This window comes from Protopterus annectens, chromosome 2.part0 (assembly GCF_019279795.1).
Source record: "Protopterus annectens isolate FY-2018-M chromosome 2.part0, PAN1.0, whole genome shotgun sequence".
Lineage (NCBI taxonomy): Eukaryota > Metazoa > Chordata > Ceratodontiformes > Protopteridae > Protopterus > Protopterus annectens.
In genome coordinates, this window is record NC_056728.1 from 1,888,117,282 (window position 1) to 1,888,144,746 (window position 27,465).

Genomic DNA, 27,465 nt, shown 5'->3' on the forward strand with positions numbered 1-27,465 from the left:
GGGGTTTTGTGTGCTATAGCCATACCTTTCAACCCATTAGTGCAAGGGATCCAGAGATAGCCTGCCAAATGTGGGAGACAATGGCCCAAACATAGGGGGATACTGTACATATTGCTCTTATTAATCTGGAAAGTTTGCTAGTGTAACATGGTTTGTTTTGGCAGACATTTTCTAACCTATGACATCTGACAATGAAATGTATTGTGTCATTACTTACTGACAGACATCCTCAGATCCTCACAGTGGTTTATCTGTGAAATACAAGCTGTATGATGAACAGACCAGAATTATGAGCCAAATTATGGACAGTCTTGCCCAATCCAGCATGTTGAGAGGTCTGCCTACAGCCGATTGGCTGATGACAGTGTGTAAACAGTCCAACAGAAATGATAACAGCACATTTCAGTTTCAGACTTCATTACCTTCTGAGATTTCATGGTACTGCAATACCTGTTATTCCTTACATTTTTTTAAGTTTGTGAGAGCAATATTTAAATATCATCCCTATGTTTGGGCCTTTGACCCACTTTTTTATGACCTTGTCCAGATTTCTTGCTCTAAGAGACTGAGAGGCATGGGTGTGGGCACAGAGTGCATTCTACTGAGCAGGGATGTCCATTATATGTGTGGTACAGCCCACATAGCACTGTTATTTCCAGGTATGTCAGTTGCAGAGCAGTACAGGGTAATGTGGTGAACCTGTAACTGACATTTCTTCATAAATTGATAGGTTGGTATGAGGTTACTGGGCTATTGGCCCTGATGCTCTTATAACCCTCACAGATGAAAGTGTAGCCCAAGGTAAGACATGTAAGCACCCAGAGCCCCTGTACAGCAGGGACACAGGTGGAGTTGCAGGACTGTATTTTCTGTTTCCCATGCACTTATACAGGGAGCACTTCACAAGGGATATTGAGGCACTCGGCTTGATGTGGACATGGAGTGTATTCCACACATGGGGGAGTCTGTGGGACACATATCTGTCACACCAACAAGCCCTATCCATAGCACAGACCAGGTTGATGCTGCACATACAGGTTGATAGAGTGGGCCTTGATTTCCAGATGTGTTACAGTTCCATCAAGGCAGGGTCTGTATTGCTTTGTATGCCAGACAGAGGTCACCTCTGAGGAGTCTGTATGGAACTGAGTGGAGGGACAGTGCTGTTAGCTTATCTGTGTAGGGAGGTGTTTGGGGTCCTGGATTCTCCCAGTGAGGAACCTCTGTGGTGTCTCCAGCTGCTGCATGTGCTTTCTGAGCTACAGGCCGGAGGGGGCGCTGCACAGAAAAATTGGTTATATAGGGTTAGGATACATAGATCTTATGACCTCTTTGTCCCTGGATGAGATACCCTTAATGCTGTGTTGGCCCATCTATGAAGCTTTCTGTACAACAGAAGCAACATGGTGCTCAGAATTCAGGTTGATATCAACCTGGGAGGTCAAATGCCTTAGTACTGATTGTGTATGTAGGACATAGTCGTTCATGTGATAATATGTGGGGATGTCAGTCCCCCCAAATAGGATGATAATATACCTGCAGGCATTCAGCTTGAGGCCATTTTTCTGGCAGCAGTCATTTGTTTTGGTGAGATGCTATTGTGGGACATCCACATCACTTTGGGAATTGATGACTGTTTCCAGCTTGCAGTCATCTACCAACCTGGTGAGCCATAGGCCAGTGCTTTTGGCCTGCACCTCAGGGAAGTACTTTCTATATACCAGAGGCCCCCAGACAGATCCCTAGGGTATGACAGCCACTCATTATGGGTATACTACTTGACTTGGATACTCCTATTATGATTACGTGGGCTCTATCAATGAATCAGTTCCCTACCCATCTGGTAACATATGGATTGCTGCCCACTTTAACGGAGTTGTTATACTATGGCCATGTGAGGAATAGTGTGTAAGGCTTTTGCCAAGTGAAGGGGGCCAGAGTGCACCATCTTTCCATCATCCATGCCTTTGTTGGCTGTCTCAGGAAAGTCATTCAGAGTTCACTGACATACCTCCCCTTGGGGAAGGCAGACTGTGTGGGGTCAGGTATTTGGGGTTTGCCAATGTCCCTGTTAAGGAGGTACATGACTATCCACGATGATCCATACTAATAATATCTCAGATGGTTTGTGTTGCAATGTTAATATGTGGCTACATCTTGGCCCTAGCTGTCAACCTGTCATGGACTGACATCTGTACAAGCCCATATATGACAGTCAGACACAGGACCACAGATGAGGACAGGGTGTTACTAATGCTCTTGCAAACATTGACAGCTGGGAGACCCGTTTGCCATAGGCTTGCTTTTTCTAAGGGGTATGACATCTGCTTCTCCACTGTCTGCCTTTGATGTTTCAATATGAACCTTTCTTATTTGGCACATAGTCTGGCAGGCAAATGCAATGTTAGAACAAGCAGAAGAGTTATATGAGGCATATTTGTGATCCTTCTGTGACAGTCTGCCATTCCAGGAGTATGTATGGTGGCCAGTGACTTGTTGTCAGTGCTGATACAGTAAGGTGGCAGTCATTGAAAACCTGGCAGTACACTGACTTTCAGGTACCTACTGACCTACTAGGCACTGTGTAGGTTACTCCAAGCTGTGTACTGTCCATATGCATGTCCCCCTTTCCATGAGTTGTCCAGCTTTCCTGCAGTGACAGATATTGACTTCTGGAGAGTGTGTACAACTCCTACCATAGGTGTAGTTGCATGCTAAATAGCTTGCACAGAAAGTCTTGGAACATGGCCCTGTCCACCACAGTACTGTACCTAGGCCACTAGGCTCAACAGCTGAGTGTATGTGCTGCCCACTTCCTAACAGTATTGACCACACATATACATAACTTATTGAACCCTGCATGTTGTGGACATGTAAGAAGTGGTCAGGTTGATTGGGGCAGTCCTAGGAATGTGTGTTCTGCTGCTATTACTCTACAAACATACTTGTGACTGCATTTCTATGGGGACACGTGTGTTGGGGTTGATGGGGCATACCTGTCAACTGTACACATTTGCACAGACTGTGCAAATGATGGCTTTACTTTTAGGTTCCATTTAGCATAGTGCTGTGCCTGTCTTGGAGAATACTGGCATATCACTAAAGACCGAGGGTTAGAATGTACTAGCAGACATTTGAGTTTCAGACTTCCTGCCCTGCTGAGACATTCTGCAACTGCAAGGCCTGCTGTGATATCACTGTGTAAGTCTGTGAGAGGACTATTTCATCATTGTCCCTATTCGTGGGCCTTTGCCAGATATTTCTTAATGGTTTTCTACAACTGACTTGCTGAGAGAGACTGTGTGGTGAGTATGGGGCCCCGACACTGGCATCCATGAATGTGACCTATTACCCCCCAGTTTATTTGTCCCACACATACACTGCAGTGTGTTTTGCCACCTAGGGGACTACTGCATACCCTAGGGAAGCCATTGTTGGGTGGATATTTACTGTTGTCCCACATAGCTGACAGCTGTCTGCTGCTATCCTGGTAGGCCACCCCATTTTCTTGCATACTAGCAGAAATACCTTAGATATGCTACCAAAATGTACTGCTCCATTCATGTATTGTTGAAAAGAGTGACTTACCTTGTACTTGCGGCAGTTGTGAGGACAGTGTTTGAGGGGTGACTCTGTTGGATGTACACAGTACACAGCCTATACATGGTAAGGTACAGGTAGTGTGATGTGTGTGGCATCCATTTTACTGTGTGTGCGAGTCTGAGAGAGGTGTAAGTCCCTAGGTTGTCAGTGTATATCCTATGCCTTACCTCTTTCCCAAGACCAGAGCATACTGGGCATGCCTATGTCTGCCTACAGAGGCAGGCTCAGGGTGTTCCTCCTCCGAGTCCCCCCTGTGCCTGTGGAGACCTTGGCAATGGTGAGGGGCTGTGTGGCCCTTCCCTGTGCTGTTCTTGCTGTAGCTATTTCTTCAGGATCATATTGTGTAGCATGGCACATACTATGAACATGTGCGCACATGTGTGTGGAGTGTACTGCAAGGCTCCACCAGATATGTCAAGGCAGCAGAACCATGACTGGAGCATCCCAAACACATACTCTATAATGTTCCTTGTTTGTATGTGTGCATCATTATGGCATTCTTCAGTGGGTGTATGTGCATTTCTGAAGCCTGCCATCATACACAGATGGTCATATGGAATGTCCTCCAGGAAAATCCCTGCTACAGCTGTGAGGAATTCCAGATGTGGGACTTATGATAGCTTCCAGGGTGCCAGCACACACATTCATGAAAATGCCCTGGGCATTGCACACGACCTGGTAGCTGATGGAAAGAAAGCCCCTGCTGTTGACATACATTCTACGATCTTCACCCGGTGGTGCTTTGATGTGGATGTGAGTGCAGTCTATGGCACCCAGTACCTTTGGGTAGTCTGCTACATGGTGGAAGAGATTCATATTACTGGTCCTCTCCTCAGGGGTGCTGGGGAAATAAATGTGCTCACTGGCATGTGGTAACATGGCATCTAGGAACTGGTGGAGTACCCTGGATGCAGATGCCTGTGAGACCCCCATGATGTCTCCAGTAGGTCTTTGGAAACTACCTGTAGCTAGTATTCTTAAGGCTACACATACCTTGGTATCCACTGGGATGGGTTCCTCTCTGTTGGCTTTGGGTCTGAGGTGAGGCCCGCACAGCTTGATGAGTTGCTGAAATATGTCCCTGTCCACCCTGTTGTACTCTAGTATCTCCAGATCATGTAGCCCCTGGGTAGGTTACCCTGGGTCTGAACACTCTTCTCCTCCTCCTCGGTCTGGAACGGTTGTTAGCATTATCCTCCTCACCGCCCTCAGTCTCTTGCACATACTGATGTATCAAAGCGACAGCAGCCCCTAACATTTTTTCAGTTAAAATTCCCAACTGTGTACACCAATGGTGCAGGTTTGTGGGAAAAACCAGACTAAAAGGTGTTTGCATACTTTATACTGTTGTGCTGCAAATGCTGCCTGTGTGATTGGCTGACTATGATACATTCCACCTGCCAGCTGTATTATTGAGGGGTTTGAGTGGGCCATTGTGACTGGGACAGGTCATTTTAGTGATTTGTAGGTCATTTCCTTTATACTGCTTTTTCCTTTTTTTTTTTGCTCTGTTTAATCGCTGCTGCATGCTGCACAAACTGTTTTTGCAAGTATAAACATTGCTGAGCAGAAAAGGCCCTCCCCTGGACATGAGCACACTCCTCAGTTCTTCAAAGAGTTAAGCACAGCTAAGCAGCTTCAACCCCCCCCCTTGCTTAGCTGTGCTTAGCTGAACACAAATAGGAGCCGCAGAACTCCAATGTGTTTGCACCAAGCATGACACACACCCTTTTCATGTCAGCTGCTTCTCCTGCTTACACCATCGCATTACAGTTCCTACATGGTTAGGTGCACATGGACACGGTATCCCACTTTGCTATTCAATAAATTTAGCTCATTTGTATACCCCACTGCCTTAGATCTAAGTTACACCACTACACTGGAGTGTATGTCCATAGCTACCACTGTTAACTGTTTTTTTTTTTTCTGCACGATTTCATTTGCACGCCATTGCACTCCACTTAAACAAACGGCTGAAATCAGCCAAAAAAAAAATTGATTTTTATAATTTTGAAACAGTTTGCATGTCAATGGCCATATTTTTGGCCATTGGCATGACTAATACTCATAATACATGCTTTACTTTGAGCTGTCATGCCCCCATTTTGATTTTTGCAGAAATGTACACAGTTAGTAACCAAATATATTTCTGCAGTGGACATGGCTCCAACACGGATGCCTGTCTGCTTGCTGAATCACTAATTTGCCTCATTTACATGGTTTTCACCAGCAAATGAGGTGATTTGCATTATTTCATGGTGTCAGTGTTAGAATAGTGCTGGGAGGCACATCCTCAGCCTTATTTACTGGATTGCACAGGCTCCGAACTCTGTGTTTGAACCATGCCACTATTCTTACACAGAGTTTATCTCCATGTAAGCCTTATTGAATCCTGGCCATAGTCTTTTAAACAATGGATCAGTTTTCTGAGATATAGTCTGCTTTTTATGGAGCAATAATAATTAAGCCCCAGCTTTCTAAAGGAGTTCAGTTTCAGCTCTCACAGTAGTTCACATTTTTCTAAAATATTAGGGATGTTTCCTTCCAGTTCCAAAAAGTCCACATGGGCAGTAATTTGAAATTTAAAGCCAGTGTGTCTTTTGTGTAGCTGTAGGTGCTCAGCCAGAGCATTATTTCTTGCACCTAGCTCTAATTTCAGAAAGATGGTCAGAAATCCTTCTTTTAAGTCTGTTGAGCATTTCCCCACATAGAATGCTTCACAGTCATTGCAGCTAGCCCTGTAAACCACATGCATTGAGTTACAGTCACCTCCTGCATTGGTTTTAACCATTTTCTTTAAATAAGGGCAGAAAACATTTCTCCCTCCTGCAAGTGCTGACAAAAGACACAGTTGGCTCCACAGTAATTGGTGCATGTATCCAGTGGTCTGGGCCTCTCCATAACCCAACTCCTGATGTTTCTGGCTTTCCTATACACAAAGGAAGTAGCCTCTCCAAGGATGTCCATTAAATATGAACTTTCATTAATTATGACCCAATTCTCTCTTATAACATTAATGATGCTGTAACAGTCAAAAGTAAAAGTCAAGATAAACTGGCTTTAGAATTGTTGTCCATAGATTTCTTCAACACTCTCCTATAAGGCCTGTTAAGTACTGGTGCATTTGTGCTTTTTAGTTCAATTATGTGCTGGTGCATTTGTACTTTTTAGTTCAATTATAGGTTTCCAGAATGCTTCTTAACATATTGCTTTCGTATGCCCTCACAAAAAAGTCATTTTCAAGATCATTTAGGTTCTTAAGGAAGGGTTCCATTTTCATGGTGACCCTAGCCTACCTGTAGCCACGGGACTTAACAACGATATATTTTGTCCTGGTGGGATGGAGACTCTTATTATGTAGCAGGAGGTTTACTCTAGTAGGTTTTCTGTAAAAATCAGTGTCACTTTTACCTTGGTCGAAGTCTTTAGTAATCTGCATATCTAAGAAGACTGCTGAGGTGAGGCTGTGGGAAGAAGTGAAATGCAGGAATCTGGTGGTTTGATTCAGATAGCTGATAAAATCTTCTAATTTAGCACTGTTTCCTTTCCACTATAAAAATGTTGTCAATAAAGTGCAGATACATCATGATATGCTGCATGTATTCTCTGTTGTTACAAACATAATCCTCCTCCCACTTGCCTAGGGCTATGTTGGCTAGTCTAAAGGCCATAGCTGCCCCGATGGCAATACCAGTCTTTTGTTTATAATAATTTCCATTAAACATAAAGAAATTGTAGCTAATCACCATATCTAAAAGTTTACCTGTTCTTTCATGTTGTGCTGGTGTGCCATTGTTGTTTTACCTGTAAGAATCGATCGCTGTTTTAGCACAATAATTATGTGGAAGTACAGTATATAATGATTCGACATCTATTGTTAATAAAATACTGTCAGCATCAACTGTAGCATTTTTTATTTTCTTTAAAAAATCATTAGAGTCTTTTATATGTGAGATGTTTTTCTCAGCCAGAGGTTGTAACAAAAAATCCAATTAGATGGCAGTAGATTTAGTCAGGGACCCCCCACTTGCAACCACTAGCCTGTAAGGAGGGTTTTATCTATTTTTATGTGGCTTAGGGATTCCAAAGAATTTAAGCATTTGGGGAGAAGGTGTCTGTGGATAATCACACAAGTTATCTGTTAACAAACCATCATCATAAAGTACAGTCAAGGCTGTGTACCAGTTGTTGTACGATGCCTTAATATCTTCCAAAGTTAAAGACTCATAATAGTTTGTGTCACTCAGCATTTCTTCTATCCTCTGATTATAGCTACTGGTATCAGTAACAACAATACCCCCTCCCTTGTCAGCCTTCATAACCTGTTGAGACTTATCTCTGCCTAACTCTAAATAATGCTTTTTTCTCACCATTGTTAAGGTTATAGAACTTTCTCCCTGCTGGTTTTTGCAGCACTTTCCTGATGTCCATTTCACATTTGATTTCAAAGGCTGCTAAAGTTTGGTGTAAGGGAGGGTAGTAATTACTGGGTCTTTTTATTATTTATTCTATAGTTTTTTTGTCAGTGGTATCAGATTTGCTATGGAACAGAACTTTCAGATTCAATTTTCTGACATAGGATTTTAAGTCAACTAGTACCTGTGCTGTGTCAGACCTGCAGTGGGGAACAAAGGTTAAAGCCAACAGTGCTCTTAAATGTTACTACAGGATAAGAATCAGCTTATTTTGCATGGCTGTTAAAAAAGATAAAGTGGAGATAATTAATAATAAACACATAATCTTTAAACACCAGTTTAATATAATTGTAGCTAACCTAAACAGACAGACAGATGCAGACACATAATTGCACACACAGTTCAGGATAATAACCAGTGAAATGATGATACAAACCTATGAGATGTACTAGTTATTTAACCAAATATCGAAACCCTATAGTATGACAAATCGTAACCTCACTGATGCAATGAACAGGTAAAATCAAACAGGATGTTACTCTATGTGCTATTCTTTTAAGTCACATACCCAACATTATTAAACCATCTTGTTCTTCTTCTAGGTCATGCTCGGTCAGTTTGTTTCCCCTATATGGGCAATACAATCTCACTCTCCTCCAATGCAACTGCACTGATAATCCTTACATTTTGCTTCATTCCCTTTTAGCAATGGCACCAGGTAGGCATATTTTCTTCCCCTCTTTCTACCCATATAGCATTTGAATTTCAGACTAGAAGCTGATAACCTCTCTTCCATCCATCTGTATCTCCCTTTTAAATGTATTGTATGAGGATACTTCCAACATTCCCAGTTGGATTAGAGTGTAGGTATTTGTATAGTAGAGTTTGTATCTTCTGGGGTAACACAAGGAGTGTGGAGAGATTAATTTACAGGGATGCAAATTTGTTTTACCACCATCACTATCCTGGTACACACAGTTTCCCACTATTCCTTTTTTCTTCATATTGTCCTTGGCCATGGTGATGTTCTTTTTTTATTTTACTTTTCAGAGCAGAAGTCAGAAGACATGGCTCTTGTCCAACTTTACTCAGAGATAAGAAACTATCTCCTTTCTGATAGATGGAACCACATATGAGGAATTATCACATCTTTCAAAATGCTTTCCAAACTGCCATTGATAAACATCACTGCACTGTATCACAGCCATTTTAATATCTCTCTACTTTACTGGCTTCCTGACATGGATTCAGGTATTGTCTGGTTTCTTGAAATCTGCTTGTATTTTAAAGCTTCAGTTTTGTTGACTTGGAAATTCTAAGGGTACTTTACTTTTTATTCATCCAATAGTATACTTTCTTGTAAAGAACTACACCTCCAGTCTCTTTTGGGGAAGATAGAGCTCCATAATACTGCTGCCTCTCTCTCTCTCTGTCTCTCTCTCTCTGAAGTCAATTCCTGCTAAAACAAAGGTTTCTGTGGTCTTATAAAAAAATGACTTTAAAATATACAGGTATATTAAGTAGAGATGTGGCAATAGATGGTTGGTAAAACCAGAGGAAAAAATATTCTGTATAGCTGAAAAATATCTGCAGTTTCTATTTGCCTGTAGCACTCAACTTTAAGGCCCACTTATGTCAATAAGCACACTCCATACTGTGGCTTATGACTAAAACTAGATGGCAGTAATAAGTGGAAGTTAGTGTTAGTAATTATGCCCCTGCTCTTCTGTTTCTCTGAAAGAGTCAGCAAACTAGATTGCTTCACTTTTGACGAAGACTCATGGACTTTGTTATCTCCTCTTCCTTTAACTGTGTCTGAGAAGCTCTTGTATGTAATAGTTGTTCATAGAGACTTTTTGTTCCATATTGTTGCAATTTTTGACCTCTGGATCACTGATCTATTAAATTACAACTGTATTATTTACTTATGTGAAGAAAAGGAAAACTACATTTATTTTAGAATTTACATTATTTCTGATGGTATTTAAGTTCAAAATATATATTCCTTAGAAGGTTTATCTCCTCCAAAGTCTGTGGATGTCACCATACAATCCCTTCTTGTTATGGTTAGCAGGGTGTTCTACAATTTAGACATGCACTAATGCTAATGCACTTAGTTCCCTTGGTAGCAAACTTCACTGTAATGCTGATAGTGTACTGAAAACTGCACTGCACCAGAATGTTTCAGTGTAAAAAAAGTACAATTTGTTTTGAAGTAATATGAGTAAATTTAAAATATGTAGTTTCAAAAATGAAAAAAAAAAAAACAAGAATGGTGTCTATAAATGTATGGAGAATTATGAATTCTTAAGGCAGCTGGCAACTCCTCTTTGATGTATATAATTCCTGGAGCAATCCATAGTTTATGGTGGGATACTGAAATGAATGCTGTCTTATATATCAGGTATTAACTTGATTGTTTTGCTGGTGTCCAAACTGTTAAGCACATGTTCAAGTATCAAATGTGCTAAAGCATTATCAAGTAGAATATTTTCTTTTCTACAACCAGAAGTGAACCATTTAACTGGACCGAATGTTACAATTCTGCTGACAGCCAAGAATTCATAATGTAATCATTTGAGTAAAGAATTCATAATGTAAAGCTACTAGCAGAGAACTAAACAAAATGCAGTCATTCCCACATTTAACTCAAAAAGTACTGCCTGCATCATGTAATGATTCAATTTATATTTTTAGCATTTATTATTATACCTGAAATGAAAAATATTACATATGCTCATTACATAATTTGATAGTATTAGTGGAAGATAGATTAGGGACAATGCATGGGCTGTTTTAACTGGAACCTTTTGTTCTGCTCCTGTACACCTGACTACATTGGTTAAATACATCATTTTGCAACAAGCTGCAAAACATTTCCTCACTCTAGGAATATGCAATGCTTCAGACCCTCTCCCACAACCACATCCCTTAATGTTGTTAACTTCCCAGCATTACAGTTATTTCTACCTGGAAGATCATTATTCTTCCAACAAGGATCTCAAGTCTTAACCTTATGTATGCTTATGATAGAGAACCTTGTATTCCCAAACTCCTTTAACAGCTACATATCAACCACATGTTTTCACAGGAGTCCCCTTTCTGACCAGATGATACCCTCTTTAGTGTGTTCCTTCTCATACAGAAAAACAAAGCACTATATCTAAATAAGTTTGAATAATGTCTGATATCCCAAATGATTCAAATGCATATCTTAGAAGTAAACAGTCTGTCCAGTATGTTGCTTCACCACAGCAAATGCCCTGGGTTATTTTATCAGATTAGCTAATCTGTTAATATTCCTGTAAAGAGTTGGGTCTATATTAGAAGTACAAAAATGCTTCTGAGCGAATATGGAAACAGCGACACATATTCATCGAATCGCATTTAAACAATTCGATGAATATGTCATAGGGCAAGGAGATAGTTGGCCAACTTCATAGAGTTGCCCTTTCTTTCCCTATAGTGCAATCTTGGAGTTGGTATATTTAGTTGGGGGTGGGGGCAAAGCCCCCCACCTGTTTATGGTGTTATTTTTTTTTAGCGAATGGCCACATAAGTTTTTTCCCTAGGGAAAAATTGGATTAAGTGGCCGTTCGCTATTTTCAGGTTTCGTGCATTATGTGTCGACTTTTATGTAGTCGCACATATGCACTTTCGGTCTTATAATATAGACCCCAAAAGTTCTCACTGGTTCTGCTATGAATCATCAACTTCCGCAAAGCTGATGACCTGATATACTAAAAAATAATGCCAGAAACACAGAAGCATGAAAAAAAAATAACTTTAAGCATTTTTTGCAGGGGCGGCAACCCCCCTTTAACCTCAAGCTTACATAGTCCATCTCCACAGTTTCACTAACTGAAAAGAAGGGAGGAATGTCTCAAACAAGCTGACTAATTGCTGGTGCACACTTGGAATATGAGCCAGCAATGATTTTCTATGGAGGGCAAGGCTTGATGCTCTGCCTCTCAATATTTTTTCCTGTAGGCAACTGAAGCTCAAGGAATTTCACCTTAACCATCCATAGAGGAGCCGTTCTCATTACATTGCAAAAAAGGGAATCAGAAATAACCTAAAACTGCAATAGTTTTCCCATTGATATTTAATTTAATGCTGGTCCCATAAGTCATTTCCATGTCATACTTCTCACATCCATGAGCAGAAACACTGTTAACATATTTCAAACGCCCTCTAGAAACTGCAAAGGAAAACAAGAAGGAAATAGAAAGTACAACTTAGTTAATTAATAGTAGCTAGAATTGCAAAGTTTACTTTGAATATATACAAGATTCTTAAACATAAATTTAGATGTCATCTGCTGAAGAAAGTCAAAACTTTTGACAACTAATTATATTCTTACAAGGCAATGGGTACAAAGCCCAATAAGGTTAAGCCTCAGAGCCACAGACAGATTACTAAATAGAAAGACATGTAGCAATCATGCACATGCCTCTTCAGAGCTATGCCTCTAAATAATATTGAATATTTTAGAGCTGTTTTAATCTATAATACTGAACATGGCAACCACCTATGTATATATATATATATATATATATATATATATATATATATATATATATTTATATATCTATAGGTCTACCTGATAATGCCGAAACTGCAAAATGCCGATGATGAGAACACCGACACTGGAAGATCGACAATGGAGATGATCAACAGTTGAAAATCCAGACGCTCAGAACACTGACATGTTAAGGTAAGTGTGGGGTTAGGGTTAGGGGCGGATTAAGTGAGTTAGGGTTAGGGCGCGGGTTAGGTGAGTGTGCAATAGTGACAGACTGTAAGGTTAGGGGTGGGTTAAGTGAGTTAGGGTTAGGGTGTGGGTTAAGTGAGTGTGCGATAGTGGCAGACCTTAGGGTTAGGGTTTGGGTTAAAGTTAGTGCATAGATAGTTGTGTATGTAAGGTTTAGTGTAGGTTTGTAAGGTTTTTGGTGTGCTTGTGTTGTGTGTGTACTTTTTGGACAGGGGATTTGTTTTGTTTGTTGACTGTCAGGATTGTGGTTTGTCAGGCATGTGAAGTTTTGTGTTTTTGAACTTTCGGTTTTGTGGTGTCGGTGATTTTGTTGTCGGTGTTTTCGCGTGTCAGTGTTATCAGGTAGACCCATATATATATATATATATATATATATATATATATATATATATATATATATATGTATATATATCATAGAAGCTAACAAATGCCACTTACAATAAATGCAGATGCTGATGAATACTATTTCACTGATGTTGTGCTCTACCTTTGCAAATTGTATATAGTGTAAACATCTTTTAAATTTGGGCTTACTATGAAAATCAGATGTACATATAATGTATTAATGCCCACTCTGCAAATCTGCCGTGATCTTATACTTCTGCAACTACCTTGTTTTGTTTTATCTGTTAACCTTTCTATAACGTTATCTTAAACTGTTGTTAAACTTTGTAAACTATCTGTAAACTGTATCATGTTTTTTTTTGCTTATTACTCTGTAACTTTGTGGGGCTTTTCTCCCTAGGACCCCACTGAAAATGGACACCAGTTGTCCAGTCGGACTATCCTAGTAAACAAATGCTAAATAATAAATAATAAAATAATAAAGACAATGTAATCACTAGGTTTTTACGTGATTACTCACACAATAAAATGCATTTCTTCTATAACAAGGGATTTTGTAACCAAAATGAGCTATTTTAAAATTCCTTTTCATGCAGCTTCTGCAAGAGTGGACTAGACCCAACCATATTAAGACTCAGTGCAGCTTTTCCCCACTGGTGTTCATATGTCAATTAAACAGCACATTGGGACTCCTCAGTCAATTGTTTGACTTCTCAGTCCTCTCCAGTGACCATTTTGCCACCACTTTGCAAGCTTCTGCAGCATTGTTTCATTTTCTAGAAGGAGCAAAATACGGAACACGTGAAGTACAATAGTTAAACATCAAGCAGTGTGTGCTTTAGAAAATTCCTGATAGGGAGAAATGTGTTTACTTTTTTTCAGTCACTTCTGTGTAGCTGTGATCATAAAAACACCCTAGGACTACAAAGACAAATGCAGGAGGAAACAAGGGTAGGTTGAAATGTATAAAAAAACTTCTATGGCTGTGGTTCAAGTGTATAAAAAAACTTTCACAGATGAGGTTCAAATTTATAAAAAAAAAATCCACGGTTGTGGTACAAATGTATAAAAAAAACTTCCACTTCCAAATGTGTAAAAAAAGTTCTATGGCTGTGGTTCAAATATATAAAAAAACTTCCATGGCTGTGGTTCAAATGTACAAAAAAACTTTCATGGCTGTGGTCCAAATTTATAAAAAAAACATCCACAGCCGTGGTACAAATGTATAAAAAACGTCCACAGCTGTGGTTCAAATGTGTAAAAAAGCTTCCATGGCTATGGACTATACAAGGTCTCAGGATGCCTTAAATTCCTCATTAGTCCCAATCCTATCAGACTGAGTCTGGAGTGGGCAAACCTTTTCAAGGATGGAGGGACCAGAATGCCCTGATGAACAGTTGTGGGGGAGTTAAAGAAATACAGAAAAATGAATTAGTGTTTGCAATTTCTTTGTATCCTTGGGGGTACAATATTCTTGAGGAATTTAACATATGATTCTCGATCTTGTCTTTTCATCTTCAGATTTAATTGTATGCAAAAATATCTATGCATATATTGCTTGATAACACTTTGCAAAAGGAGATAGATTTGTTTTTTCATGTAAAAGGACAACATACTTCATGGTTTAGAACTTTGCCCATATGTCTCTTAGTACTGGGTCTGTGCTATGTCTTAAAAATGCAAGCCCCCATTTGCAGCACAATTTATGCTATAGTTGCATTGCATTCCAAAATGCCACAAAAAACAATGAAAGTCATGTTCATATCGAACTTTTTTGCCTATAAGGTGTTAGACTTACTCCCACCACACCAATTTCCTGTTCAGTTCAATACTGAAGTTTAAAATTATGGGACATCAGCTGAAAAAGAGTTACTTCAGTCTAGTATCCTTGTTGAATACCTGTTTCATCAGAATGATACTGTTACCTGAAGCTAATAGAAAATATTTAGTCTATGTTTGGCCATCAAATTAAAATTTCAGTGAAAAGCTAATCATCAAACGTCGAACACAGAACGTGGAAATTTCTGAAGATGCTTATCTTCAAAAATAATACCTTTGAATGGCCATAGTTGCCCAACAACCAGGAAGTATTGCAATGCATAAGGTAAGCTAAACAAACCCTTTTATAAATTTGCCCTGTTCATCACTGTAGTGCAATCTCGGAGTTGGAATATATCAATAGATTCCCATACTCTGGAACAGACTACCTATCTATGTCAAACAGAGCTCATCATTAGCACTCTTCAAGAAAAATCTTGATGATATGATGGGAAATGGGAATTTCACCCCGCGGATCACTTCTGTGGCACTGCTTGACAGGGGCACAGGAAAATAATTTTCTTGGGTGGTAAAAGCCAGGGTACATTTTTTGGCTAGGCTTGTATGGGCTCTAGGGCTGATAGCCTAGTACCTACCTATGAACCTATGAATAGGGTAGCAAAGCCCCCCACCTTGGTTGAAAAGGTGTTTTAAATGAAGGCTGTTCACGATGCTGGCAATCTATGGCCATTCGATGGTATTATTTTTGAAGATAAGCTTGTTCAATAATTTCCACATTTGGTGTTTAACATTCGCTGATTAGACATTTGCTGAAATTTAAATTCAATGGCTGAACATAGAAGCAAACATTGTGCCTTTCTCAAATTACGCATTAGCTAATAATTTCTTACTTCTGCTAAAATGACATACAAGACCATGTCAAACCCAGAGCTGTTGGACATGCTACACTTAAAGAAATCCCAATCCCTCAGAGTTACACGCTCCATGGATCTAAACCTTGTCATCACAATAAACAAAACATGCTGGAGGGATAGGTTCCTGACCCAGAGACTCCCCAGACTCTGGAATAGATTGCCCATACATGTCAAGCAGAGTGCCTCTTTGGCCCTCTTCAAAAGGAACCTTGACGATTGGATGGGAGAAAGGAAATTCACCCCGGGGATCACGTCAGTCACCCTGCTAGACAGGGGTCCAGGGAAGTAAATAGTGTGGGAAGAAATAGCCAGGGAATTGTAATGGCTAGGCTTGTATAGGCCCTAGGGCTGATAGCCTAGTACCAACCTATGGATGTTACGTATGTTTCTTAATGGATGCCTCATCATTTGAATTTTGTAATGTTCAAATCCTTGTGCATCTTCCTTGATTGGTAGTTTGTAATTGAGTTAAAGTAAATCTACCCATTTGATGTTTTCCATTCCTTCAGATAAGATGGTGACATTATTCATTGTCACCTGATATGAAAACCAAATGTTGGGAGAATGACAATGAAAAATAAAATGAGAATAAGCAGTACCTATAATGTTTATGTTTTTATTTCACTAAAAGTCTGTTCAGCTTAAAAAGCCACTGAAAATGTCAAAAAAAAAAGATTAGAACATAGTGTAATAAAGAAAAATTGGATAAGCCCAGTTGCTGTTGGAGAGTCAGAGGAAAGTGAACAGCAAGCATTATTTTGCTTACCTAAAACCATTATGGACTAGAACAGGACCCCAACTTAACTAAATAAGGGGGATACTGGCAGGTAATGTGTGCTCAAGATGCAAAAAAGAGGGTGCTGACACCCTTACTATACTGTATAGATACTCCAAAGGATAAGAACTGTTTTCTACAAAATGTACTATTTGTATGGTGTAATAACACATACATTTACACTGTTTGGGAGTGAAAGAAGTACTTCTTTTGTAATATTTCAATGATTTATGGTCTGACAAAGGTGACTTGTGGTTGACTGCATTACTAATGGAAATATAATCAAATGTCTTTTATGTGAGTCATGCAAAACATTCTGTATTGTGTTGAATTCTGTATTAATTCAATAGACTTCAAACTAGAGTTCTGTGTTAGCCCATGATCAACCTTATGGGCTGGATTGGATGGGTAAAATACAATTAAATAAAAAGTTAGGACTGCATGTCACAACAGGGCTGGTTATATCTATATGGATGTAGGAAAAGGAACAGTCATTTAAAGAAGGGCCAATGAAGCAATAAAATAAATGAAGACTAAATCAAGGTTAAGTTGGAAAATATGTTATTTTAAATAAAAAGACATGGAAATAAACAGTAAGGTATCCTGATCTTGTTTTATAATAAGGAATACAATGGTTATGTAACTGAGCTGTATGTTATGTATGTAAACTGAACATGTGAAACATTCAGTAAAAATTACGATTTAGAAAATGTCAGAAATGTCATATTTACTCTACAGAGCAATACAGGCTATATTTAACCCATGTTCGTGTACTTCAGCAGCATTTAATTCCCTGAGTTTCTTCTTCATCTCAAGCAAAACTGCTGTTTGGAATTCGTGAGGTTTATTCACTGTATCATGCACATTATGCTAACTAATTTGACTTTAGCATGGACCACATTGGAAAGCTCAGCTTATCTTTAAGATAAATACCTGATCCCTTTACACTAATGCCTAGCATTAATGTCTGCTATATATTTCAACTTGCTCTCCCAAACAGAATTAACAGCAAGGCCATCAATGCATATTGGAAAACAATGAGTGCATTCTCCAATGTAGTGTTCATTAATACATGTGACCAGAATCCCCTTCACTTCCATATGATTGCATGATGACAGAGTGCACATTTTCTACCTCATGTATCAAAAATGAACTATTCATTACTCCATACACAACACACTCCAACATCAAATATGAAAAATGTAATTTTTGCTCTAAGGTATGTTTTCCTATTAGCCGTATCCCTTACATAAGTGCTGTTTTTGCTTGACGGTATCACACTAACACACCATGAATACACATAGCAATACACAGAAATTCTTAAACCAGCTGTTAATGCATGTCATTATCATGTACGTTAACTACTTTTGGATCAGCATAGGAATACATTTCAACTGAAACAATGCAGAATACAAACCATTCTCAGTTGCCTTTCAGCAGCCAGAGGGGGACTGTGCATGGAAGAATTGCCTTGAAGTATGGTGAGCTTCATTCCTCAATGCTGAATGTTAGCAATGGTCATTTTGATGTAAATATATTATGTCTGATGTAATGTGTTATTGACAATCACCAGAGGTTTTGGTGCTCAAAGAGGAGTACTTCAATCACACAATTATAGTGTGTACTTTCAGTATGACTTGAACTCTCCAAGTTCAACTAGTCAGGAATTCAATCCACAGAAAATCTTGAAAGCAAAAATCCCCTACAATCAAAATGTGGGGGTCAATCCTTTCAAGACCACACATTTATATAATCTCTCTCTCTCTCTCTCTCTATATATATATATATATATATATATATATATATATATATATATATATATATATATATATACACTAGCTCCACTGCATACCAAAGTGAAGAAAAAGGAAGGCTGTGAAAACAAATGAATCACTGATGTTGCACGTTTAGAAACTGCACATGCAGTGATCTCCCCTAAAAAGCTGAGACTGGTGAGTTCAGTATCAGAGATTCAGGGAAGCCATGGTGTGCAGCTGCCCTAAGTAGCAAAAGGCTCCACAGTGTAATAAATTGAGAGGAAGTAAAGTATAATGTAGAGGAAGACTGTGCTATACACATACTAGAATTGTTTATTAGTCCCTTATACAGCTTCTGCGGTTACACTGTACATCAGACATAGACCCTCCATGTAACTAAGTACAGAGGACAGGGCACAGTTACCACCATTTGCACAGGTGGGGAAGGACCACAATGTGTGAGAGCTATAGAAACAGAAAATAACTGAATGCACTGTGTTCCAAGGATGGGACTGGAGGGGACTACTGCAAAATGCTTTTTGAATGACTACTGTCACTAGGTTTGGTAATGATGTGAGTGTGTGTGTGTGTGGGGGGGGTGGGCTATGTTGGGACATAGACTCAGTAGGTGGTGCAGCCTTTTAGCGCACACTTACAAACAGGTCAAGAACATGCATGGGAGATGTGCGGCCATCCCAAGTGCCCTCCCATCTGTGAAAGCTGCCTATTTCAAGTGTGTCACAGTTATTAATGTTTTCTTGGACAGAGGTAAGTTTGACACATACCCTTGAACTACTTCTCATACCAGACTTGTCACTGGTCCTAGCACCATGGCTTTGCGGATGCCCTCTCTTGCCTGTATGTGCCTCCACAATTAGTGTCTCCATGGAATTGGTTGCACTGGGTGACCATGACCTTGGCGTTCTACTGGCCTTCTTCACTAGAGGTGGAGCAAGTATGTGATACATACTTCGCATGCAACACAGGAACACATGTAGTACTGCTACATGACAGTAGGCAATTGGTGCAGTTAAAAATGTCACTTGGAGTTCGTGACAGACATTGATGGTTTAGCCACAGGAGGTGACACAGTACCCTAAATGCATGTGTCTGCACCAACCTGTCTTTTATGTGATGTGAGTGTATTTTTAGTGGTGTCCAATAGCACAGAGGCTGTGTTTAAGGCCTAGCATTACAATCTTGTCTGCACACTCCATGTGCCCAGCACTGGCACTGTACTCCCTGATTGTGCCAGCTGTTCACCACCATCATGGTCAGAGTTGGACCACTGCCCAGCATCAGGCAGTAAAATTTCCATGGTAGCCAACTAGAACATTATCTATGAAGATTCCAAAGTACAAGTCCTTTTAAAAAGTATAACCCATGACATCTACTTTACTCCCAGTGTAGAATTAATAGACAAGGTGAATAGTGACAATAGCAGCTGATAAAACCTTACTTTGTGCAGGTGCTCTTGAAGCTTGCAGCTGTGATATATCTACAGTGCAAGACTCATATACATTTTGTGTGATGAAAAACAATAAAGATATCAGACAAAATGATTTACATCTTGCTAGAGGAAGAGTATAAAGTCTTACTGCAGCTGAATTCTATGGCTGAATGTATCACTGTGTGAACACAATGCATCCAGTCCCCCATACAGAGTAGCCAGAAACTCCTCTACATCATCAATGGTGTCTTGACTGATGACCCACCTGTTGTTACCCTACCTTCTCCTTCAAGGTTGTCAACACAAGTTTCTGCATCACAAATCATGTCAGTGGCCTTCTGACATCTGACCTGTTCATAAACAGGGTCCTGGCCACTGATATTGTTAATGTTTACTACTACATCCTGCCAAGCAAGCCCATGATGAGGCCATTCATCCATCTTCTGCCCAAGCTGCCAATGGCCATGGAGATGCAGGGCCTGCAATGGTTTCACTATATCAGTGGGAAAATACCACTTCTGTGCTTTGCCTTTTCCAGGAATGGTGCTTTGTGGAAAAAGAATTCATCATTTGAGTATGTCACTTAGAGTATGCAACTGTTTGTCATATTAGCCTATCTGTAGTACTCCTCTCATTCTGAACATTGATCTGGTCATGTTAATATGTACATATAACAGTCTGCTGTACTTCCATAATCAAATATATGACAGACAGCATCTCCATTCCTAAACTCAGTTACCCAAACCCTCACCCTACAATAATTCCTCCCAAATGCAGCTTTCCCAGAACTATTCACTATGCAACATGGGCAATCATGCAAGTAACCCCCAGTTGTATACCTGCTATGCCCCCATCTGCACATTCACAGCTACCATGCACAATATATTGACCCTCAGAGAGCAACTTGATCTGACATGTAGTGTGTGTCGGTACATATATATATATATATATATATATATATATATATATATATATATATGTGTGTGTGTGTGTGTGTGTGTGTGTGTGTGTGTGTGCTATCCTATATAAGTCCATCTGACTTACTTTGCCTGCCGCCAAAACTGTGAACTCATAATAGAGTTGCCCAGTACACAACTAAGGTTACAACACACACATTAGGTGTGTTGACACATGATGGCTATGGTGAAAAAACATTTCTCACCTGACTGTTCACCAGTGGCCTGCACGTTGGCCAGCACTAAGAATACAACAACATATCCTACCCATGAAGCACTGACAAGTTATTGCTATAAACAGGCCTTTGTGTCCAAGCAAATCCCCTGCTAGTTTAGCCTGGCAGCATTAAATGCTACATTACAGAATTCTTCTGGTGTGTGCTGCCCCCTTCCCTTTCCAGTTACTTCTATACAACTTATGTGCTTCCCACAAGTACCTTACTTTTGTTAAAAGCATTTCTTGTTCACTGCAAATACTCCTACATTCACAACTACCCCAAGGAATACTTTAATTAATCACTGCAGGAGAAGAATTGTATGGAAAATGTTGCACTTACCTTAAGCAGTTAGTACTCATGTGTTTCCCCCCTGTCATTTTAGTTTTCATAAATGCTGATGGTACTTAAATAATTTCTCTGCATCCTCTTTCATAGCATGATGAGCCTCAAAGCAGCTGCCAGGATTTATATCATGCAGATATTGGCCTCTGAATGAGATGATTAACAAATGAGGGATAAACTTGTGAATGCTTCTGAACTGCTTATTCTATACATTGTGTCTACAAGCAGAGTCTTACATATAGGCTTACATGGTGTTGTGCACTAACCCAAACACCCGTGAGGCGCAGTGAGCCTACATGAGCACCTTAATGTAAAGATTCCTTGCATTCCATGCCTTAAGTCTGATTGCTACAGAGATGCTATATTGACTGCCTCTGTCATTGCTGAAGTACATAGTTCAAAATACAACAGGGTCTGCCATACTTCACACCTTCCTATCCATTTTGTAACATAGTCAAAATGGCATGGTCCATGTCACATCATACCACAGGTTGCACTACTAAGCTGCTCTATGTTGTGTGGCCGTACTCAAAGCAGGAGATGGCATGACCATGAGGTGCCAGCCATGATTCTCTGGTAAGAGATATGGAACACAGTTTGGCTTCCCATGGATTTAAATGTAGAGTGGACCAATGGTGCTCTAAGGAGACCAAGAGCCCCCCCCCCCCAAGCATAGAGACTGCCAGACCCATTTCATTGGGTACTGCTGTGCGGGTCTCCACTCTAAGGTGAATACCTGGCGTTACCTTACTAGGGCAGTTACTGATGCCACAAGCATTCCTTGAACTTGTGAGCAGTACAGACACCACTACAGTGCCTTGCACAGATGCCATTCACACCTTCTTAGATAATGGGAAGAATAAATCAAAGTGAAGGCACCTGACATGTATTGCAAGTATGCTGCTAAGAGTTTTTTTTTATTTTTTTCTTATCGTACCAGTGTAGATTCTGCAGTAATTATACCTCTTATTTTCCCACAGTCCAGGAAGCTATTGCAAAAAAGAATTATCAGCACTGCATGACATTGCCCCACCTTTACAGGTGGAGGGGTGACTATAGCTGTGTGTTATCATATACTTAAAGGTATACTTATCCCTTCCACAGCATTACTTTACAGATGAAATACATGCAAACATATTAGAACGGTTACCTACAGATAATGTTGTCAACCTTTTATTATCTTCAGTTACTTGCCATCTGTTGAAGTCATTTATGATGTGCAGTACTCAGCTAATACACAGCACATTCACTGGTGCACAGTGCAAAGCATTAGGGAATATTCAATGCAGTCACAATAGTGTAGTTCATCCTAAGTTTAGTCTACAAAGCACACAGGACAGCCACAGGCACTGTATTTAGTATACAAGTATTCTTATTACCTGCTCAGTACATATACTGTAGGTAGCGCTTATCAGTGCATCTGTATATCCATCTCTCTATCTGTCTGTCTATTTATTAATATACATATATCTCTGTATAGACAGTAGTCACCTATAAATCTCAATTATGTATTTCCATAATGATGCTGCTGTGGTTGTATCACTGTATTATCATAATTATGTGCTATAAGTACTGAATTTCACTTTGTCTGTCTATCTCTCATCTCCCTCTTTGTTGCTGTCCTTTCTTTTTAAAATATTTGATTTTGTTGTTATATTATTTCTCTCCCTATTTATTTTCCATTTCTATATAGTAACTGCCATGATAGTGCCTGTAGCTCCACTGCAGACCACCTACCCCACATATGCACACACATCTAGAGACATCTGCACCTGTGCTTGCTGGGGCTGCTTTACCAATAGTTCCTGTTCCTGGTGAGTCTTTAACAGCTGCAAATGCTGTTTTTCCCACTGTTAGTTGTGCCACAGGTGACCAGTATATTACCTACAGGCATCACAATCGCCTTCCCTTTCTTTGTCCTATGTTTCTAAATCTACAATTCTCCCCTCATTCAGTGTGTCAGCACTTCGCCTGCCAGTTTTGCATGTATTATGTATCTGCATTTGCCCCCACTAAATATCTTCACCCTCTTATTAGGCCGCATCAATATCCATACTTAGTGTTCACAAGATTTGCTTGTTGCATTACACACTCACCACTGAGACATTCTATAACGATAGGTCCTACTCAGGCTAGGAGTGGGTTTCTTAATTAGCTAGTGTTTCGACTCAGCATTTTCACTTTGCTAAAAGGCAATGTTGCTTAACTTATAAGTAAGGGCACAGCATCTAGGACCAAAGAGGCTATCATGCCACTGTACTTGGCCCTCATCAGTCCCATAATAAAGTATAATCCCCCATATATATACCTGACCAGACACATGCAGCAACTGAAACTTCTCCAATGATTTTTACCAAAATAAATACGGGGAGTAAACACAATGTCCTACTCTGATTGCCTCAGAGTCCTGTTTCTTTACTCGGTATCATACAAACTTCTCAGAGCACAAGGACCCTGCAGTACAGATATGATGTTGTACCTTTTATCAAACCAACACAAGTTTTGCAATTACCCAAGCTTTTGAGCTGGCATGAGCCCTTCATCAGGCATTTCTGTGTAGAGTAACCATAGATATATCTTTGCTGGGTTCAGAAAGCTATGGAGTAAGGACAGAAAATAACCAAGTTAGGTTTAAATATGATGGAATAGTCCTGTTGTGTTAGCTTAGTGATACTGTTGGACTCCAAAAATCTGATTACATAAATTGAAATGATGCTGATAGTGACAATCCTAGTAGGGACAATTATCATTACATACTTTTTCACATTCTGAATTCATAAAACTAGTAGTGGAGTATAAATGTTAAAAAAAAGAAAAAAAGAAAAAAATATCAACTATGCATTACAGTATCCAATCTATTAATAAAACACATAAAATGCACTAGCAGCTTATGTTTCAGTTGCTATCGGCTTTTTATTAAAATTTGGAGCTTAAAAGATTTAAAGCTAGTGGCAATCTGCAGAATTGTTTTGTGCATTTTTTAACCATCTATATATACTAACAATCAATGAATCCTACTGAATCTTGTTGAATACTATAGAGTTTGGACCTCTTGCTAGTTCAGGGATATAAGAGATTTATTTTTGCATTGCTACCGGCAGATCTGTCCGTCATCTCACACCGTTAAGCAACCATAGCAAAGGTGCTCATTCTTTAGCGGTTCTTTATTATCCCCAAACTGTAATCTTTTTAAAACAATCAAACAATTATTTTTACAAAAAATATTTTTGATTTTTTAGGAGATTTGTCTAATTTTGTTTTCTATACCCGAACTGTGACCATCTCAGTAACTGTCACTTAGAACAATAATTTAACTAGGCTTTTTAAGTACAGTTTTTTGTGTGTATACCTGATAGGTGATAACTCAGATGTATAAGAAAGCTGTGCTGCTTTATATGAAAACGGAGCTTATTCCAGTCATTTTGCTGGCATCCAGTTCCACACAAACCAACTCATTAATCTTCAGAAGCATTACATAGATATTGGATTGGAGGGATAATCTAAATGTAGAATGAAACAGCTGTACCTCAGTTTCATTTTGCACTTAAAAATAGAATATAAAGCCTACCTTAGCAATAGCCTAGTTTCTGCCCTCCCAAAGTAGAATTGCTTATAATAATGTACAAACATAGACATAGAGACATACACGCGCGCGTGCACACACACACACACACACACACACACACACACACACACACACACACACACACACACACACACACACACACACACATCTATAAATATGTCAGTCAGTGTACTGCCAATTGGTGCTTTCATGACCTTTACATGGAAAGTTGTTTACTCCACAGTAAAGAGCTTTTGTATTTGTAAATGTACATGCATGTTTGTGCATGTGTATGTATACGAGTTTGTGTATTATTTCCATAGGTATGCTTGAGTGTGTGGATGTATATTTTTTAGGAGGAAAATAAACTTGAAACTCAGTTGACTACTGCTTCATGCTTATGCAGCTTTTCAGAGAGATTTGCTTGAAATGATGTCCCACTAAAGACTGGCTGTTACCTTACACTCTGTGCTATGTGCAGTTTTCTTGAAGTCAAACAAACACTTGGAAAGAGCTGTCTTTTGTTCTCAAACATCCTTGTGTTTGCCAAGATATATCAGCTATTCTGAAGTGGACTGATACTGTCTAAAGAAATGTTTGACAATCAAAAGTATTTGATTCAAAAATGGTTAACCCCTTCCTAATACATTTAAAGCTTATGTGAATGGTGTTCAGGTTTTTATTACTATTAAAAACAATTTAATGCAAAGAAAGTAAAATACTTTTTAACAAAAATAAATAAATAAACCACAAATGAAGAGCTAAACTGTAAAACTATCATAATCCTGCACTTATATAAGCAATTACCAGTCATTATATCATAAAACATTTGAGCTATTGTTTTCAAAGATCACAGTGCATTCAAGCAATTTTATCAATTTAATATATTTTTTTTTTCTAAACTGTAGATGGCCACATGGAATAAATAATTTTAGAAACATCATAAAATTAAATAGCAAATCTACTCAATAATTTCAATTACTATTAAACATGACTCTGCTTTTCACGAGTCTGACTTTCATCATAAAATAAGCAGGACATAAAGATAGAAATCATTAAACTGCTACACTTGATTCTAAGTAGGAGAATGTGTTCTGAATACATCAAAGTAATCAGATGGATTGTGTTTCACAGTGAAACCAATGGGAATACAGCAACTTATTTTATTTCAATTAGGGAGAAAGTAGTTCTGCAGAGCTACACAAATGAATACATTTGTTCAGAAAAGGGGGATATGAAGCAGATTACATTTCCATTCCTAGATTTAAAAAAAATGTATTTTACAAGGTGTTGCTGATTTGCAATTATGTCTAAATTGGAATGTGAAAATCTTGAAATATATTTGCGAATGAAAGTTGAGAGTAATCACAATCCTGACCATCCTGAAACATAACTATTTGTTGTTTTGGAATATGGTCAGTGCATTCACTGAAGAGACCAGATGGCTTAGTGGTTAAGGTCGTCGTCTCCAATGCACAAGATACAAGGTTCGATCCTGACCTCTGACTAATGCCTGTTTGGAGTTTGCATGTTCTCTCTGTGTCTCCGTGGGGTTTCTCCCATGTCCATGCTGAGTGTTTCCATCTCAAACTCACCAATGAGTGGAGCTGTGGGCAGTAGCACAGACTCTACATGGTGCCCAATGGGGGGGAAGAGTTGTAAAAAGACCAACTGCTTTGGGCATCTATTGTGGTGTGCAGTATCCTCAATATAGGAGAACATGGATCACAAACAAAAAAAAAATGGACATGAGTAGTTACCAGTGGATAAGTGGGTTGAGGACCTGGCCTACTCTCTGACCCACGCCAGGGACCCATGTAACCCCTATGTGTGCCTGCCATAAATGCCCAGAAGCCCTGGGTCAATAGACTACTGGCTGGCAATAGGCTACTGGCTGGCTGGTGTCTAGTTGCCCAGCCTGGGTTACCTGGGGTAGCTCTGTTGAGTGAAAGCTGGACATAAAACCAACCTGCCAAACATGAACTGAGAATTGCTACATTTAATGTAGGTTCACTGACAGGATGCACACTTAGAAGTGGATGACATGATGATACGGAGGAGGCTGGACATCCTATGTATCCAAGAGATGAGATGGAAGGGCAGTGCAACAAAGCCACTTGGCTTGGGATCCAGACTCTACTACTCAGGTGGTGGACAGGCTAGAAATGGTGTAGGAATTGTGGTGAGACAGAGGCTTCAGAAGTCAGTGAAGGATATCATCAGAATTAATGACAGACTCATGGCAATCAGACTCCAATGTAATGATAGGACAGTATTCATAATCTCAGCCTATGCCCCACAGCAGGGTTGTGATTGTGAGGAAAAGAGTGCATTCAGACAGCAGTTGGTTGCAGGTCCTACTAGATAAAGCAGGACAACATGAATTGGTGATAATGGTGACTTAAATGCACATATTGGGACAGACAGATATGAGGACTGCCTGGGTCCACATGGGTGGAGCAATAGGAATAAAGAAGGAGAAGCCATTCTAGACTTTTGTCTGGCTTGTTAGTAGCCAACACATGGCTCAGAAAGAGAGACAGTCACAAGATCACATACAAGAGTAGCCAAA